Genomic DNA, 17,282 nt, shown 5'->3' on the forward strand with positions numbered 1-17,282 from the left:
GGAGGACCTTGAATAGTAGTTGTATATAGATCTTCTTTTCTCATATATAATTTCTAAATTATCCATATATATTGTTCCACCTGATTTTTCTTTTGCCACACAAAGAAAAAACCATTCACACATGAGATTTGGAAAACATCAGAAACAGCTAGGGAATTGCCTGTCACAGTGGCTGTTCTGATAATTAACCACACTCAGGCAATGTGGGATTCAATTAAACAAAACAGTCCTCCAACTCAAATTTAAAAATGATATCCAGGCTTTGCAAAAGTTTTTTTGAGGTAATTATAAAACTAGAAATGGGACAAAATAGAAAATACATTGCTGATTATTAACAGAAATGGAGAAAGGGAAATGTATGACTTATTTAAATGGTTTACATCTCTATATATGTCTCAATATGCATTCCAAAGGACTTAAAATAGAACTGAATAATTATTTTAAAACGTGTAATATGAAGTGGAGTATATGGTCAATATTAAATTCTTTCATGTTTATTATAATCATAAAATTTACAGAGGCCAGGATCCCATACTAATACCACTTTGCATCTCATTACACTAGGAGAGAAGGTAATTTCTTTTTTCCTTGATGGTCTTGCTGAAAAATAGTTGCCCAAATGTGTGTGGGTTTATCTCTGGCTTCTCTATTCTCTTCAGCTGATCTGTGTTTTTATGACAGTATCATGCTATTTGGGTTACTATAGATTTTTAATATAGTTTGATATCAGGAAATATGCCTCCATCTTTACTCTTGCTCAGCATTGCATTGAATATCTGGAGACATTTGTGGTTTTCCATGAATTGTATCATTGTTTTATTTTTTCCCATTTCTGTGAGAAATGTCATTGGACTTTTGAAAGAAATTGAATATGTAGATTGCTTAAGTATTTGTGACATTTTAACCATATTAATTATTCCATTACATGAACATAGGATAACTTTCCATTTATTTGTGTCTTCTTCAATTTCTTTCTTCAGAGTTTTACAGTTTCCAGAATAAAGATTTTTCACTTCCTTGTTGTTGTTCAGTTGCAAAGTCATGTCCAACTCTATACAACCCCATGGACCTCAGCATGCCAGGCTTCCCTTTCCTTAACTATCTCTCTCAGAGCTTGCTCAAACTCTTGTCCATTGTGTTGATGATGCTATCCAACAATATCATCTGTTTCCCCCTTGTTCTCCTTCCCTCAATCCTTCCCAGTATCAGGGTCTTTTCCAAAGAGTCAGGTCTTTGCATTGGGTGGCCAAAGTATTGGAGCTTCAGCATCAGTCCTTCCAGTGAATATTCAGGGTTGATTTCCTTTACGATTAACATTGACTGGTTTGATCTCCTTGCTGTCTAAGGGACTCTCAAGAGTCTTCTGCAGCACCACAATTTGAAAGTATCCCTCAGCCTTCTTTATGTTACAGCTCTCACATCCATACGTGACTACTGGAAAAACCATAGCTTTGACTATACGGACCTTTGTCAGCAAAGAGATGGATGTCTCTGCTTTTTAATACACCGTCTAGGTTGGTCATAGCTTTTCTTCCAAGGACCAAGTATCTTTTAATTACAGGGCTGCAGTCACCATCTGCAGTGATTTTTGAGTCCAAAAAGAGAAAATTCTATTTTCTCTTCTATTTCCCATGAGTTGATGGGACCTGATACCATGATCTTAGTTTTTTGAATGTTGAGTTTCAAGCCACCTTTTTCACTATCCTCTTTCAGCCTCATCAAGAGGCTGTTTAGTTCCTCTTTGCTTTCTGCCATTAAAGTGGTATTATCTGCATATATTTGAGGTTATTGATATTTCACCCAGCAATCTTGATTCTAGCTTGTGATTCATCCAGCCCAGCATTTTGCATGCTATACTCTGCATAGAAATTAAATAAGCAGGGTGACAATATATAGCCTTGACGTATATCCAGTCCATTTTCCCATGTTCAGTTCTAACTGTTGCTTCTTGACCTGCATACAGCTTTCTCGGGTATCAGGTAAGGTGATCTGGTATTCCCATCAGTTGAAGAATGTTCCACAGTTTATTGTGATCCACACAGTCAAAGGCTTTAGCATAGTGAAGCAGAAGTAGACGTATTTCTGGAATTTCCTTGCTTTTTTCTATGATTCAATAAACGTTGGAAATTTAACCTCTGGTTCCTCTGCCTTTTTTAAATCCAGTTTGTACATCTGGAAGTTTTCAGTTCATGTACTGCTGAAGCCTAGGTTGAAGGAATTTGAGCATTATCTTGGTAGCATGTGAAATGAGCACAATTGTACAGTAGTTTGAGCATTCTTTGGCACTGCCCTTCTTTGGGATTGGAATGAAAACTCACCTTTTCCAGTCCTGTGGTCACTGCTGAATTATCCAAATTGCTGACATATTGACTGCAGCACTTCAACAGCATCATCTTTTAGGATTTTAAATAGATCAGCTGTAATTCCATCACCTCCACTAGCTTTGTTTGTACTAATACTTCTAAAGCCTATTCGATTTTACCCTCCAGTATATCTAGCTCTATGTGAGTGACCACACTATTGTGCTTATCTGGATCATTAAGACTTTTTTGTATAGTTCTTCTGTGTATTTTTGCCAACCCTTCTTGATCTCTTTTGTTTCTGTTAGGTCATTACCTTTACTGTCCTTTATTGTGCCCATTCTTGCATGAAACATTCCCTTGGTTTTGCCTCCTTAGTTATATTTATTCCTATATATTCATATTGGGTTTGCCTGGTGGCTCAGACAGTAAAGAATCTGCTGCAATGTGGGAGACCAGGGTTCAGTTCCTGCATCAGGAAGATTCCCTGGATAAGGACATGGAAAACCACTGCAGTATTCTTGCCTGGAGAATTCCATGGACAGAGGAGACTGCTGGGCTACAATCCAAGGGATCCCAGAGTCAGACAGGACTGACTGAATAACACATATATTCATACTAGATCTATGTCCAAAAGAATTTTTTTCTTAACTTTTTAGATAGTTTATTTGTATGTGTATATGAACACAACTGATTTTTGAATGTTGATTTCATATCCTTCTGTTTTACTGAATTCATTTGTTAGTTTAAGAGTTTTGGGGTGGAGTCTTTAGTGTTTTCTATATATAACATATTATCTGCCGACAGTGAAAATTTTACTTCCCTTTTTCTGATTTGAAGGCCTTGTATATGCTTTTCTTGTCTAATTGCTCTGGCTGGAATTTCTAGTATGCATTGAAGAGAAGTGGTGAGAATGGGCATCCTTGACTTATTGCTGATATTCTGCTGCTGCTAAGTCGCTTCCATCGTGTCTGACTCTGTGTGACCCCATAGATGGCAGCCCACCAGGCTTCCCCATCCCTGGGATTCTCCAGGCAAGAACACTGGAGTGGGTTGCCATTTTCTTCTCCAATGCATGAAAGTGAAGTCGATCAGTCGTGTCCGACTCTTCGCAACTGCATAGACTGCAGCCTACCAGGCTCCTTCGTCCATGGGATTTTCTAGGCAAAAGAACTGGAGTGGGGTGCCATTGCCTTCTGTGACTGCTGATATTGGGGGGGGGGGGGGAGAAAAAAGTTTTTCATCATTGAATGTGATATTAGCTGTGGACTTCTTATATATGACCTTTATAATGTTAAGGTACATTTCGTCTATACTTTATTTAAGAGCTTTTATCAGGAAAATGTGGTAAATTTTAAAAGTGCTTCTTTATCTATTGAAATGATCATCAGATCAGATCAGTCGCTCAGTCATGTCTGACTCTTTGCGACCCCATGAATCGCAGCACGCCAGGCCTCCCTGTCCATCACCAACTCCCGGAGTTCACTGAATTCATGTCCATCGAGTCAGTGATACCATCCAGCCATCTCATCCTCTGTCGTCCCCTTCTCCTCCTGCCCCCAATCCCTCCCAGTATCAGGGTATTTTCCAATAAGTCAACTCTTCGCATGAGGTGGCCAAAACTGGAGTTTCAGCTTTAGCATCATTCCTTCCAAAGAAATCCCAGGGCTGATCTCCTTTAGAATGGACTGGTTGGATCTCCTTGCAGTCCAAGGGACTCTCAAGAGTCTTCTCCAACACCACAGTTCAAAAGCATCAGTTCTTCGGCGCTCAGCCTTCTTCACAGTCCAACTCTCACATCCATACATGACCACAGGAAAAACCATAGCCTTGACTAGATGAACCTTTGTTGGCAAAGTAATCTATGCTTTTGAATATGCTATCTAGGTTGGTCATAACTTTCCTTCCAAGGAGTAAGCGTCTTTTAATTTCATGGCTGCAGTCACCATCTGTAGTGATTTTGGAGCCCAGAAAAATAAAGTCTGACACTGTTTCTACTGTTTCCCCATCTATTTCCCATGAAGTGGTGGGACCGGATGCCATGATCTTCGTTTTCTGAATGTTGAGCTTTAAGCCAAATTCTTCACTCTCCACTTTCACTTTCATCAAGAGGCTTTTGAGTTCCTCTTCGCTTTCTGCCATAAGGGTGGTGTCATCTGCATATCTGAGGTTATTGATATTTCTCCCAGCAATCTTGATTCCAGCTTGTGTTTCTTCTAGTCCAGCATTTCTCATGATGTACTCTGCATATAAGTTAAATAAACAGAGTGACAATATACAGCCTTGACGAACTCCTTTTCCTATTTGGAACCAGTCTGTTGTTCCATATCTAGTTCTAACTGTTGCTTCCTGACCTGCATACAAATTTCTCAAGAGGCAGATCAGGTGGTCTGGTATTCCCCATCTCTTTCAGAATTTTCCACAGTTTATTGTGATCTACACAATCAAAGGCTTTGGCATAGTCAATAAAGCAGAAATAGATGTTTTTCTGCAACTCTCTTGCTTTTCCTATGATACAGCGGATGTTGGCAATTTCATCTCTGGTTCCTCTGCCTTTTCTAAAACCAGCTTGAACATCAGGAAGTTCACAGTTCACATATTGCTGAAGCCTGGCTTGGAGAATTTTGAGCATTACTTTACTAGTGTGTGAGATGAGTGCAATTGTGCGGTAGTTTGAGCATTCTTTGGCATTGCCTTTCTTTGGGATTAGAATGAAAACTGACCTTTTCCAGTTCTGTGGCCACTGCTGTGTTTTCCAAATTTGCTGGCATATTGAGTGCAGCACTTTCACAGCATCATCTTTCAGGACTTGGAATAGCTCAACTGGTATTCCATCACCTCCACTAGCTTTGTTCATAGTGATGCTTTCTAAGGCCCACTTGACTTCACATTCCAGGATGTCTGGCTCTAGGTCAGTGATCACACCATCATGATTATCTGGGTCGTGAAGATCTTTTTTGTACAGTTCTTCTGTGTATTCTTGCCATCTCTTCTTAATATCTTCTGCTTCTGTTAGGTCCATACCATTTCTGTCCTTATCGAGCTCATCTTTGCATGAAATGTTCCTTTGGTATCTCTGATTTTCTTGAAGAGATACCTAGTCTTTCCCATTCTGTTGTTTTCCTCTATTTCTTTGCATTGATCACTGAAGAAGGCTTTCTTATCTCTTGCTATTCTTTGGAACTCTGCATTCATATGTTTATATCTTTCCTTTTCTCCTTTGCTTTTCGCTTCTCTTCTTTTCACAGCTATTTGTAAGGCCTCCCCAGACAGCCATTTTGCTTTTTTGCATTTCTTTTCTATGGGAATGGTCTTGATCCCTGCCTCCTGTACAATGTCACAAACCTCATTCCATAGTTCATCAGGCACTCAATCTATCAGATCTAGGCCCTTAAATCTATTTCTCACTTCCACTGTATAATCATAAGGGATTTGATTTAGGTCATACCTGAATGGTCTAGTGGTTTTCCCGACTTTCTTCAATTTAAGTCTGAATTTGGCAATAAGGTGTTCATGGTCTGAGCCACAGTCAGCTCCTGGTCTTGTTTTTGCTGACTGTATAGAGCTTCTCCTTCTTTGGCTGCAAAGAATATAATCAATCTGATTTCGGTGTTGACCATCTGGTGATGTCCATGTATAGAGTCTTCTCTTGTGTTGTTGGGAGAGGGTGTTTGTTATGACCAGTGCATTTTCTTGGCAAAACTCTATCAGTCTTTGCCCTGCTTCATTCCGTATTCCAAGGCCAAATTTGCCTGTTATTCCAAGTGTTTCTTGACTTCCTACTTTTGCATTATAGTCCCCTATAATGAAAAGGACATCTTTTTTGGGTGTTAGTTCTAAAAGGTCTTGTAGGTCTTCATAGAACCGTTCAACTTCAGCTTCTTCAGCGTTACTGGTTGGGGCATAGACTTGGATTACTGTGATATTGAATGGTTTGCTTTGGAAATGAACAGAGATCATTCTGTCGTTTTTGAGATTGCATCCAAGTACTGCATTTCAGACTCCTTTGTTGACCATGATGGCCACTCCATTTCTTCTGAGGGATTCCTGCCCGCAGTAGTAGATATAATGGTCATCTGAGTTAAATTCACCCATTGCAGTCCATTTCAATTCGCTGATTCCTAGAATGTTGACATTCACTCTTGCCATCTCTTGTTTGACCACTTCCAATTTGCCTTGATTCATGGACCTGACATTCCAGGTTCCTATGCAATATTGCTCTTTACAGCATCAGACCTTGCTTCTATCACCAGTCACATCCACAGCTTTTTAACCTTCATTTTGTTAATGTGATGTATCACACTTATTTATTTGCATATATCAAATCATCCTTGCATCCCAGGGATAAATCCCACTTGGTCATAGTGTATGAGGATATCTGTGTCCTATTGAATTCAACTTGCTAGTATTTTACTAACGATTTTTATCTATATTTAGCAGGATTATTGGCTTATAATTTTGTTTTCTTGTGGTATACTCTTCTGACTTTGTATCACAATAATGCTGGCCTCATAAAAGGAGTTTGTAAGTGGTTTCTCTTTTTAAGCTGAAGAGGTAAATAGACAGAAATACAACAACAGTAAGGACTTCGATATTCCACTTTCATCCCCATCTAGATGAAATTGATCTAACAGACATGTACAAAATATCCCATCATGCAGCAGCAAAATACACATTCCCCTTAAGCATGTGGGGAACATTTTTCAGAACAGATAAAATGTTAGGCCACAGAACAAATTTTAACAGATTAAGATTTATATTTTATTAAATCATATTTCTGACTTTAATAATATAAAAGTAGAAGCCAATAACAGAAAGGTAAATGAAAAATTCAAAAATATTTAATAATAAACAATACACATAACTGATTTTCAAATGCATTGCTAAGTGAAAGATGTTGGACTTGAGTGTTAGCACAATGTACAATTTTACATATATGACAGGAAAAGCAAAACTATAGGGATGCAAAACAGTCATTTTTAGGGTTGGAAGTAGGAAATTAAATATAGAAGGAAACAATGAAACTTTTAGGGACAATAGGAGTATTTTATGTCTTGATGGTTACAAGGCTATTTGTCAGAATTAACTGAGTTATAATATGAAAAGCATGAATTTTACAGTATGTAAATTTTATCTTGGTAAATCTTATTTAAGTGTACACATAATTATACAATTACTGGATACTGTACTCAGGATTTCTAATTTAGTAGATATGTGCTTAGTCACTCAGTCATGTCCGACTCTTTTCAACCCCATGGACTGTAGCCCACCAGGCTCCTCTGTCCATGAAATTCTCCAGGAAAGAATACTGGAGTGAGTTGCCATACCCTCCTCCAGGGGATCTTTCCAACTCAGGAATCGAACCCAGGTCTCCCGCATTGCAGGTGGATTCTTTACCATCTGAGCCACCAGGAGAGCCCTGTAGTGGATATGGGTGGAGCTCAAATCTTCCACTTCTACTAAGTGGCTTGATGATACTGATGCTACTGGTCTGAGGTCACGCTTTGAGAACCATAACTTTAGACTAATGCTCCTGAGAATTAACTATATGCTGAATGATCAGAAGTACTCTTAAAATATGTACACGGATTTAGGGAGCCTGAAATCCTGTTTATCCAACAAGTTCTATTACTGTTGGCCCTTGTGCTGTTGGCACATTATATATAAGGTCTTAGGTATTTTGTGCTTGTTATCCTAAATTACTAATAGACACTGAGGTACATACAATGCTAATAACAAGCACTGAGTGAGAAATCAAGGACTGACACCTAATTTTGTGACTGCTAGTGTAATGTGTTTGGCTGATGTAAAGCACAATTGCAAAGAATGTTAAAACTACCACACAATTGCACTCATCCCATGCTTTGAGCTAGCAAAGTAATGCTCAAAATTCTCCAAGCTAGGCTTCAAAAGTATGTGAACGGAGAACTCCCAGATGTTCCGGCTGGATTTAGAAAAGGCAGAGGAACCAGAGATCAAATTGCCAACAAGTGTTGGATGATAGAAAAAGCAAGAGAATTCCAGAAAAACATCTACTTCTGCTTCATTTACTATACTAAAGTTTTGACTGTGTGGATCAAAATAAACTTTGGAAAATTCTTCAAGAGATGGGGATACCAGACCATCTTATCTTCCTCCTTAGAAACCTGTATGCAGTTCAAGAAGCAACAGTTAGAACCAAGCATGGAACAATGGACTGGTTCAAAATTGGGAAAGGAGTACATCAAGGCTGTAGACTGTCACCCTGCTTATTTAACTTATATGTAGAGTACATAATGCAATATACTGGGCTGGATGAAGAACAAACTGGAATCAAGACTGCTGGGAGAAATATCAATAACCTCAGATATACAGATAACATCACCCTTAGGGCAAAAAGCAAAGAGGAACTGAAGAGTCTCTTGATGAAGGCGAAAGAAGAGAGTGAAAAAGCTGGCTTAAAACTCAACATTCAAAAGGTAAGATCATGGCATTCGGTTCCATCACTTCAAGGCAAATGGATGAGAAAACAAAGGAAACAGTGACAGACTTTATTTTATTGGGCTCTAAAATCACTTCAGATGGTGACTGCAGTCATGAAATTAAAAGACACTTGGCCCTTGGAAGAAACGCTATGACCAACCTAGACAGTATATTAAAAAGCAAAGACATTACTTTGCTGACAAAGGTTCATATAGTCAAAGCTATGGTTTTTCCAGTCATGTATGAATATGAGAGTTGGACCATAAAGAAAGCTGAGCACCAAAGAATTGATGTTTTTGAACTGTGGTGTTGGAGAAAACTCTTGAGAGTCCCTTGGACTGCAAGGAGATCAAACCAGAGTCAATCCTAAAGGAAATCAACCCTGAATATTCATTGGAAGGACTGATGTTGAAACTGAAGCTCCAATACTTTGGCCACCTAGTGAGAAGAGCTGACTCATTGGAAAAAACCTTGATGTTGGGAAAGACTGAAGGCAGGAGGAGATGGGGATCACAGAGAATGAGATGGATGGATGGCATCAGCGACTCAATGGATATGAGTTTGAACAAGCTCTGGAAGACAGTGAAGGACAGGGATGCCTGGTGTCCTGCAGTCCATGGGGTTGCAAAGAGTCAGACACAATTGACAGACTGAACAACAACAAAGGATAATTACAAATTTAAAACAAAAGGCTTAATTCTCCTTGTTGAAAGTAAGAAAATAGACTTTATCTCACTCTCTTTTCTTGAACTGGTGGTGTTGGTTGCTCAGTTGTGTGAAACTCTTTGCAACCCTGTGGACTGGGGCTTGTTTAGCTCTTCTGTCCATGAGATTTTCCAGGGCAGAATAGTGGTGTATTGCCATTTCCTTCTCAAGGGATCTTCAAGCTTGTTATGGAAAACTCTTTTCTGGTTGAAATATACTGTAAAATTTTTTAAAAAGCTAATTAATCCTCTTGCCAGCTTTAGGATCCAGAAATGTCTTTTCAAGGACTTAGGCATAACATCTTTCAAATGTAACCATCAAAGAAGGTAGCGCCCTTACTTCCCAGTCTGTGTGATGAAAGGTGTAGTGGCCCACCTTCTGCAGGGCTGAAGTGTTTTTCCCAAACTACTTTCTGCCAGCAACATGCAAGAGAAAGCCATGTAGGTAATATAGATGGGATGGCCACCCTCACTACAAAGTGGATCTAGGATAAACTATGAGTGACACATAGTGCTGTCAAGTCCTCTTACTTGGGACTCATTATTGTTTATCTTGAGAGCATGTATGCAATGGGTTGTATCTGCTTGACTATATAAAAAGGTGAGAGTTTTTTTTTCCTCCATCTTGTCAATCCCTTTATTAAATTGCCTGTAATGCACATCTGGCTTAATGTTTATTCAATATATATCATTTTTTTCTTTTGGAAACCTCTTTGAGGAGTGTGGTTTTCTGAATTGAAATGGAATATTATTTTTAATTAATATCTCTAATGCTGACTATTTCCTTCCTGTTTATCAATAAAAATCCTACTGGTAGATAACTTCTCCATGAAAGTGGAGGCAACATACTAAGGGAGAAAGAAATAATTGAAAAAGGAGAAAGATATCAGAAAATATATCTTAGTCATTTTCGCTAAGTAAGTAAAATAATTAACAAATAAGCAGAAGAATACATACACACATAAACATACATACATACATATAAGCCAAAATTGGCATGGGCAGAGAAAACAAAATAGCCCTCACATTTTATAGAGCACAGTGAGAAAAACAGGTCTCTTTAAAGTGTGTGTGTTTCCCTTACCTTCATATCTTTAATTCCCTACAGGAGATAAGAGCTACGGAAATGGAGTGGGAGAATGACTCTCAGATTTATTATAGCAATCACTTGATGCTTCCCAATATGGCAGCCAAAATATAAGCACAGAATAATTTCAAAGACTCTCAATTTGGAAAAGCATGTATTTACTCTTTTAAAAAGTTCTCTAAAGGTATTAGATATTTTTTTCTTCCTTCTCCTGCCTCAGGAACTGTCAAGAAGTTCGAATTAGTCCACTTTGTTCTATCATTGGACAGTGTAGACTTTGACTGATGTATACTGAAATATGGATTGGACTTTTCAAAGTGAAAATTCCAATAAGAAGCTAATACAGTTCCTGTGGATATTTTTTTGACAATGTCCTTTTAGAAACTCCTTGAAGAAGACTGTTTCTGGACAAAAAGACATGATGAATCATTCCAAACTGCAAAAACTTCAGCTTACAGAGAAATGTGGGCTAATAAGATTATAATTCAATGAAAATACTATTTTTTTTATTTCAATGACAGGAATATTAGATTATGTCTCCAAAAAGTTATCTAAAATGAATATTATTATCAGTAATCTCTTAGAATTTTACTAACTTCACACTAAAAGAGCAAAGATTTATAAAGAGCTATAATCTTACAGAAATACAATAAAGCTAACACACAAATGAACAGTTTATTAGAGAAAGAATACCAAATTGTAGAAACATTTCAAACATAAAAAGTTAACTGAGAGACTTACCTAAGTCTCAACACTGCTCAACACTTTCCCCAACATCAAACAATTACATCCTGACCACTGCTCTGCACAATTGCCTAAAAGTCCAGGCTACTTGGGGGTATTCACAAGTCCCTTTACAGTCTGGCTCCCATCTTTCCATTTGGCCTTGTCTCCAAAACTTGCATGCCTTACCAGGGGTTCTCAAACTTCATCATGGGTCTGAATTACCTGAACTGTTTGTAAAAACACAGATTCCTTCTTGATGGTACTCTTTCTGACAGGTGTGAGGTGATATCTCACTGTGGTTTTGATTCCATTTCCCTGATGATTAACAATACTGAGCATCTTTTTATGTGTCTGTTGACCATGTGGATTTTCCCTTTGAAAAAAATGTCTAGTGAAGTCTTCTGCCCATTTTTATTTATTTTTATGTTGTAAGGGTTTGAAGTTTGTAGAGGTATACCTGCCAAATGTTTTAATGTTTACAAAGGAAAGAATCCAGGGTCTTGCTTGGCAGAACTAACTTCAGGTGACTGATGAAACAGCAGAATACTCTAATATGCTAAAAATATGAATTCTCTTCAGCCACTTATTGTAAGTAAAATATCTGCATGACAGATAATGCTGATTGGGGAAATGTGAAGTATGTCTGAGAACAAGCAAGCTTTCTAAGCTTTCTCCTCCCCTGACTTAGATCATTAGCCTCATACATCCCCCAATCTAGCTGTAGGACAGACCACGTGAGAAAATGTGAGTTCTCTAGAGAGGTTCTGAATCACTATACTTAAATGGTTCAGGGAGGAGAGCAAAGAAAAGAGACCAAATCTTCAGTGCTCGCTGCCTTATAAGAAAATTAGCTTTTCCTAATTGAGAAAAAGTGTCCAAGTATTTACCCACAGTGGGGAGCATATAGGTGAAGTAAGGTATTAATAGATGTGGAGTGCTAAGCCGTATGTGTTGGTCTCTGGAATTTCCTACACATGGAAACATTTTGGAGAATAAGAACACCCTCCCAATGCTAGTTGATAATTATCCCTTGAGCCAGTTTCTAGCTTTGAAGCATATGTTTGGCTGTCGATGTTGAGAGTAAAGTGAAAGTCACTTGCTTTCATTTATGGGACTGTAGCACTATGATTCTCATGCCATGTTGATTAGCAATGTGCATTGATCTCTGGGACTAGGCCGAACCTGCATTGCATGGCATATGCAGAGCAGTGCATGACTGAGCTCATTCAGCAACAAATGGACCTTGGAAACTCCCTTTATGTTTATTTTCATCATTTGAGTTCCACTTGATGTTTCTCTTTTTGTGCCCGTCTTTTCATCATTGGAGGCAACAAAACCCCAAGGGAGAATCTAAAGAGCTTCATAAGGAAAGGAAAGTTTTCTCGGAGTGTAGAAATGAGAGCTATACATCAGAAGTTGTGAGTTCTCTGAATTGACCTGCCAGTAAATGGAGGTATTCCATTTGTCATCAATGTGCATTTCATGCAGATACAGCATTCAAGGGGAAACAGAATCATTTGACAGAGCTCTTGGATTTGTTTACTGACTTTATATCTTCATTTTCTTTCTCTCTCCTACCCCTTCTGGGGAAATCTGTTTACAAGCTCTCTGCTTCCAAGAACTAAAGTTAGGTCCAAGTGTATAAGAGCTAAAATTGTTTGCTTTCATTTATTTTTATTTAAATCAATATGTAAACTACGTAATGGCAGTGTTTGCTATTTCAATACAACTATTTCATTCCACTGGCCATTGCCAATTTTATTTTCCCCCCAGTGTCAAAGATGATATTGGTTAGTAGGGTGGTTTACATTATGAAGTCTACCCCCAACCCAGTGAAGTTTCTTTCTTCCCAAGAGTGAAATCTAGAATTTTGTGGTTTACCCCTGAATTTTTAGAAGACCAAGAGCTGTAGTGAAAAACAAACAAAAAAAAACAAACAAAAAAATAAACCAAGGCTTTACTGGCAATAGGAGGAAAACATCTAATTTTAGTGACATCTTGGCAACTTGGCAGGTATGGTATTTTTGGTAACATCTGGTATCTCATGAAAAATTCCAAATTTTTGGCAAGGAACTCATTGCTCTTTATTACTAGGCTTATCCTTTCTTTTCATCCTTATTCATCTTTTTTTTATCCAGCTTTTCTTTGTGGATATACTTGCCACTCCCCAGACACAGCAGGTCATTTGACTTCCCAGTGTATTGATGTATATACTGCTCTCAGAAAAATCTGAATCCCTTCTCTCTGTCTCATGTCCACTTGGCACACTTCAATGCAATCTTTCAGTGCCCAGTTCAGTGTTAATTACTGTTTTTTTCCTGTATAAAATTTCCCATTCTCTCTCATCTTCAGGTAAACTTGATTTTTAATTTAGTTAGCTTTCCTAGAATTATCATTTATCTTTAAAATAACTTTGCTTGTGTGATAGAAAGGTGCACATCTCTGATTCAGTAGATTATGAGCTCTGCAAGGACAGGTACCTTGTCTTCTGAATCTCTTCCCCCCGCAGGAATGCACATTTCCTGACACACAGCATATATTCAATATAGGTTTGTTGAATTAAATAAAACACAAAACAGTGTCATATAAAATGGTTCATGGACAGATGAATACTCACTGCTGAGATACACAGATTTTTAAGTTGCAACAGGGTCAATCACTTTACAGAGGCTATTTAGCAAAGTACTATATCAATCAGGGACCTATTTTCGATTGGATGGTGACAGGTTTACTTTTTGGCTATAAGAATATGAAATATGTTGTATGTATAATTTATTGTTTCATAAAAACTGAAGCCCAAATTCCCTGATACATTTGCAGAGCATCAAATGGACTAATATGAAGGATGCTTACAGTGAAATACTTCAATGCAGATAATGCTATTGGGAAATTTTGTCCGTTGAAAAATTCCAAAACTAACGTGAATATACTTTTAGATTTCTCCCAACTTTTAGAGGAAAGAAAATGTGTTGCAGTTTAGGCTGAACAGAGAATTACAATTATGTTCTACACAAAGGAGATAGTATTCAAGTTTTCCTATGAAGATCCACCAATTATCAAAATTCCCATATCACCCAGAAAGGGAATATAGTACTGTTTTAATCTCAAAGGATATAGTGAAAGAACTTAGTGAATAACTTTATATGTTGTACATCCTACATGGCTTTCCATCTTCCCAGTGAAATTTCTGCCCCTTGCTCCTGCTCCATATATCAATCCTTCCTCTCCTAAAAGAGGGGGGATATACTTAAAATTTTGCCTCAGAATCTGCTTTGGAGAGTTTCTTCCTTTAAATTTTTGTTTGTTTTTATACCTTGTTAGATCCTTTACTTGAATCTATTCTCAACCTGTTAAAGGAGATGTTTTCAACTTTTTAAAAATCCAAACTCCCACCAAGGTCTTACCTAAGGCTGCACTTATTCAGGGTTGTGTTCATCACTGAGATAAAACTGGCAGGTGTGCCCTTTCTTTCCTGAGATTGGACCCTATTCAGGCCTCCCTATGATGCTGAGTTAACTCTTGTACTTAGATTAGATTCTAGATGAGTTATAGGAAACTTCAGTTTTGATGAGAAATTGTTATCCACATAAGGTTTGCTGGCTCAGTCCATAAAGAATCTGCCTGCAATGCAGGAGACCAGGTTTGACCCCTGGGTCAGGAAGATCCCCTGGAGAAGGAAATGGGAACCCATTCCAATATTCTTGCCTAGAAAAATCCCATGGACAGAGGAGACTGGCAAGCTATATAGTCCATGGGGTCATAAGAGTCAGACACAACTTAATAACTAAACCACCACCACTATGAGGTCTTTGTAGTTACTGCAACATCAAAAATGTTTTGTAGTGGATGATCCTTAGGACAGTTTGTTAGAATCTATACCTTAGGATTCTTCTATTTGAAAGAAATATATAAGGCATCTCGTATATTTCGTTTGTTATTGGTGGGACTGTATTAAAGCACTGTAGATAGCTTTAGTTCAAGGTGAAATAGATCTCCAAATGTGACAACTGTCATCTTTCTTATTAAATTGTGTTTACAGTTCAGTTCAGTTGCTCAGTTGTGTCCGACTCTTTGCAACCCCATGAACCGTAGCACGCCAGGACTTCCTGTCCATCACCAACTCCCAGAGTTTACCCAAACTCATGTCCATTGAATCGGGTGATACCATCCAACAATCTCATCCTCTGTCGTCCCCTTCTCCTCCTGTCCTTAATCTTTCCCAGCATCAGGGTCTTTTCAAATGAGTCAGCTCTTCATATCAGGTGGCCAAAGTATTGGAGTTTCAGCTTCAGCATCAGTCCTTCCAATGAACACCCAGGACTGATCTCCTTTAGGATGGACTGGTTGGATCTCCTTGCAGTCCAAGGGACTCTCAAGAGTCTTCTCCAACACCACAGTTCAAAAGCATCAATTCTTCAGTGCTCAGCTTTCTTTATAGTCCAGCTCTTACATCCATACCTGACTACTGGAGAAACCATAGCCTTGACTAGACAGACCTTTGTTGACGAAGTAATGTCTCTGCTTTCTAATATGCTGTCAAGGTTGGTCATAACTTTTCTTCCAAAGAGCAAGCATCTTTTAATTTCATGGCTGCAATCACCATCTGCAGTGATTTTGGAGCCCCCAAAAATGAAATCAGCCACTGTTTCCACTGTTTCCCCATCTGTTTGCCATGAAGTGATGGGACCAGATGTCATGATTTTAGTTTTCTGAATGTTGAGCTTTAAGCCAACTTTTTCATCTCCTCTTTCACTTTCATCAAGAGGCTATTTAGTTCTTCTTCACTTTCTGCCATAATGGTGGTGTCATCTGCATATCTGAGGTTATTGATACAGAAGCTCATTTATTTGAAATATTAATTTATATAGAAATAGAAATATTCAATTTAGCAGCACTTTGACACTTTGTTTTTGTTCTTAATGACCTCTGTAGTAAAAAGAGCAACAACAAAAACAACAACAAGTGTCCTAAGGGTGGGGAAAGGGCAGGTACTCTCCTCTCCTCAATCAAGACCTCCATTTCCTTTTCCTCAAGGGAACTGAGATAAGACATTATGTTTTAAAGGCTGAGCTCTTCCTAATCCTGAAAAGAGAGGGAAAAAAATCAATCACTAATGATTCAGGTGTTGGTTCAAATGGGAAAATATTAAGAGAGTAGAAAAGAATGGGTCTTTTGAGAAAGGATAAACTTGTATAATAGGGAACACTTAAGCAAATGGGAGGAAAAAATTTTCAGCAATTTAACTTTTTAGTTGGAGTAGGGGTTATATGGGAGAAGGCAATGGCACCCCACTCCAGTACTCTTGCCTGGAAAATCCCATGGACAGAGGAGCTTGGTAGGCTGCAGTCCATGGGGTTACGAAGAGTCGGACATGACTGAGCGAATTCCCTTTCACTTTTCACTTTCATGCATTGGAGAAGGAAATGGCAGCCCACTCCAGTGTTCTTGGCTGGAGAATCCCAGAGATGGGGAGCCCGGTGGGCTGCCGTCTATGGGGTCGCACAGAGTCGGACATAACTGAAGCGACTTAGCAGCAGCAGCAGCAGGGGTCATATGGGACTGAAATAGGTTGACTGGGAACTTTCAAGGGTGAGGTTACAGAGTGTTATTTCATTTTAAATTCCTGCCAGCAGTGAATGAGAGTTTCTATTGGTACACACCATAGCCAGTGCTTGGTATTTGTATTCTTTTTAATTTTAGACAGTATAATTGACTTGCAATTGTATCTCATGGTTGCAGTTTACATTTCTCTAATGATTACTAATGCTGAATATTTTTTCATGTGCTTCTTTGGTGCCCAAATATCTTATTTGGTGAAGTATCTATTCAAATAATTTGCACATGTTTTCATTGGGTTGTCTTCTTATTTTCTAGTCTAAGACTCCTTCCTTTATATATATATATATATATATATATATATATATAGTTGATATATATATATTTTACATTTATATATATGTTAGAAATAACTCCTTTGTCAGATATGTTTTATATTTTTTTCTT

The sequence above is a fragment of the Bubalus bubalis genome, chromosome 23, assembly GCF_019923935.1.
Source record: "Bubalus bubalis isolate 160015118507 breed Murrah chromosome 23, NDDB_SH_1, whole genome shotgun sequence".
NCBI classification, from domain to species: domain Eukaryota; kingdom Metazoa; phylum Chordata; class Mammalia; order Artiodactyla; family Bovidae; genus Bubalus; species Bubalus bubalis.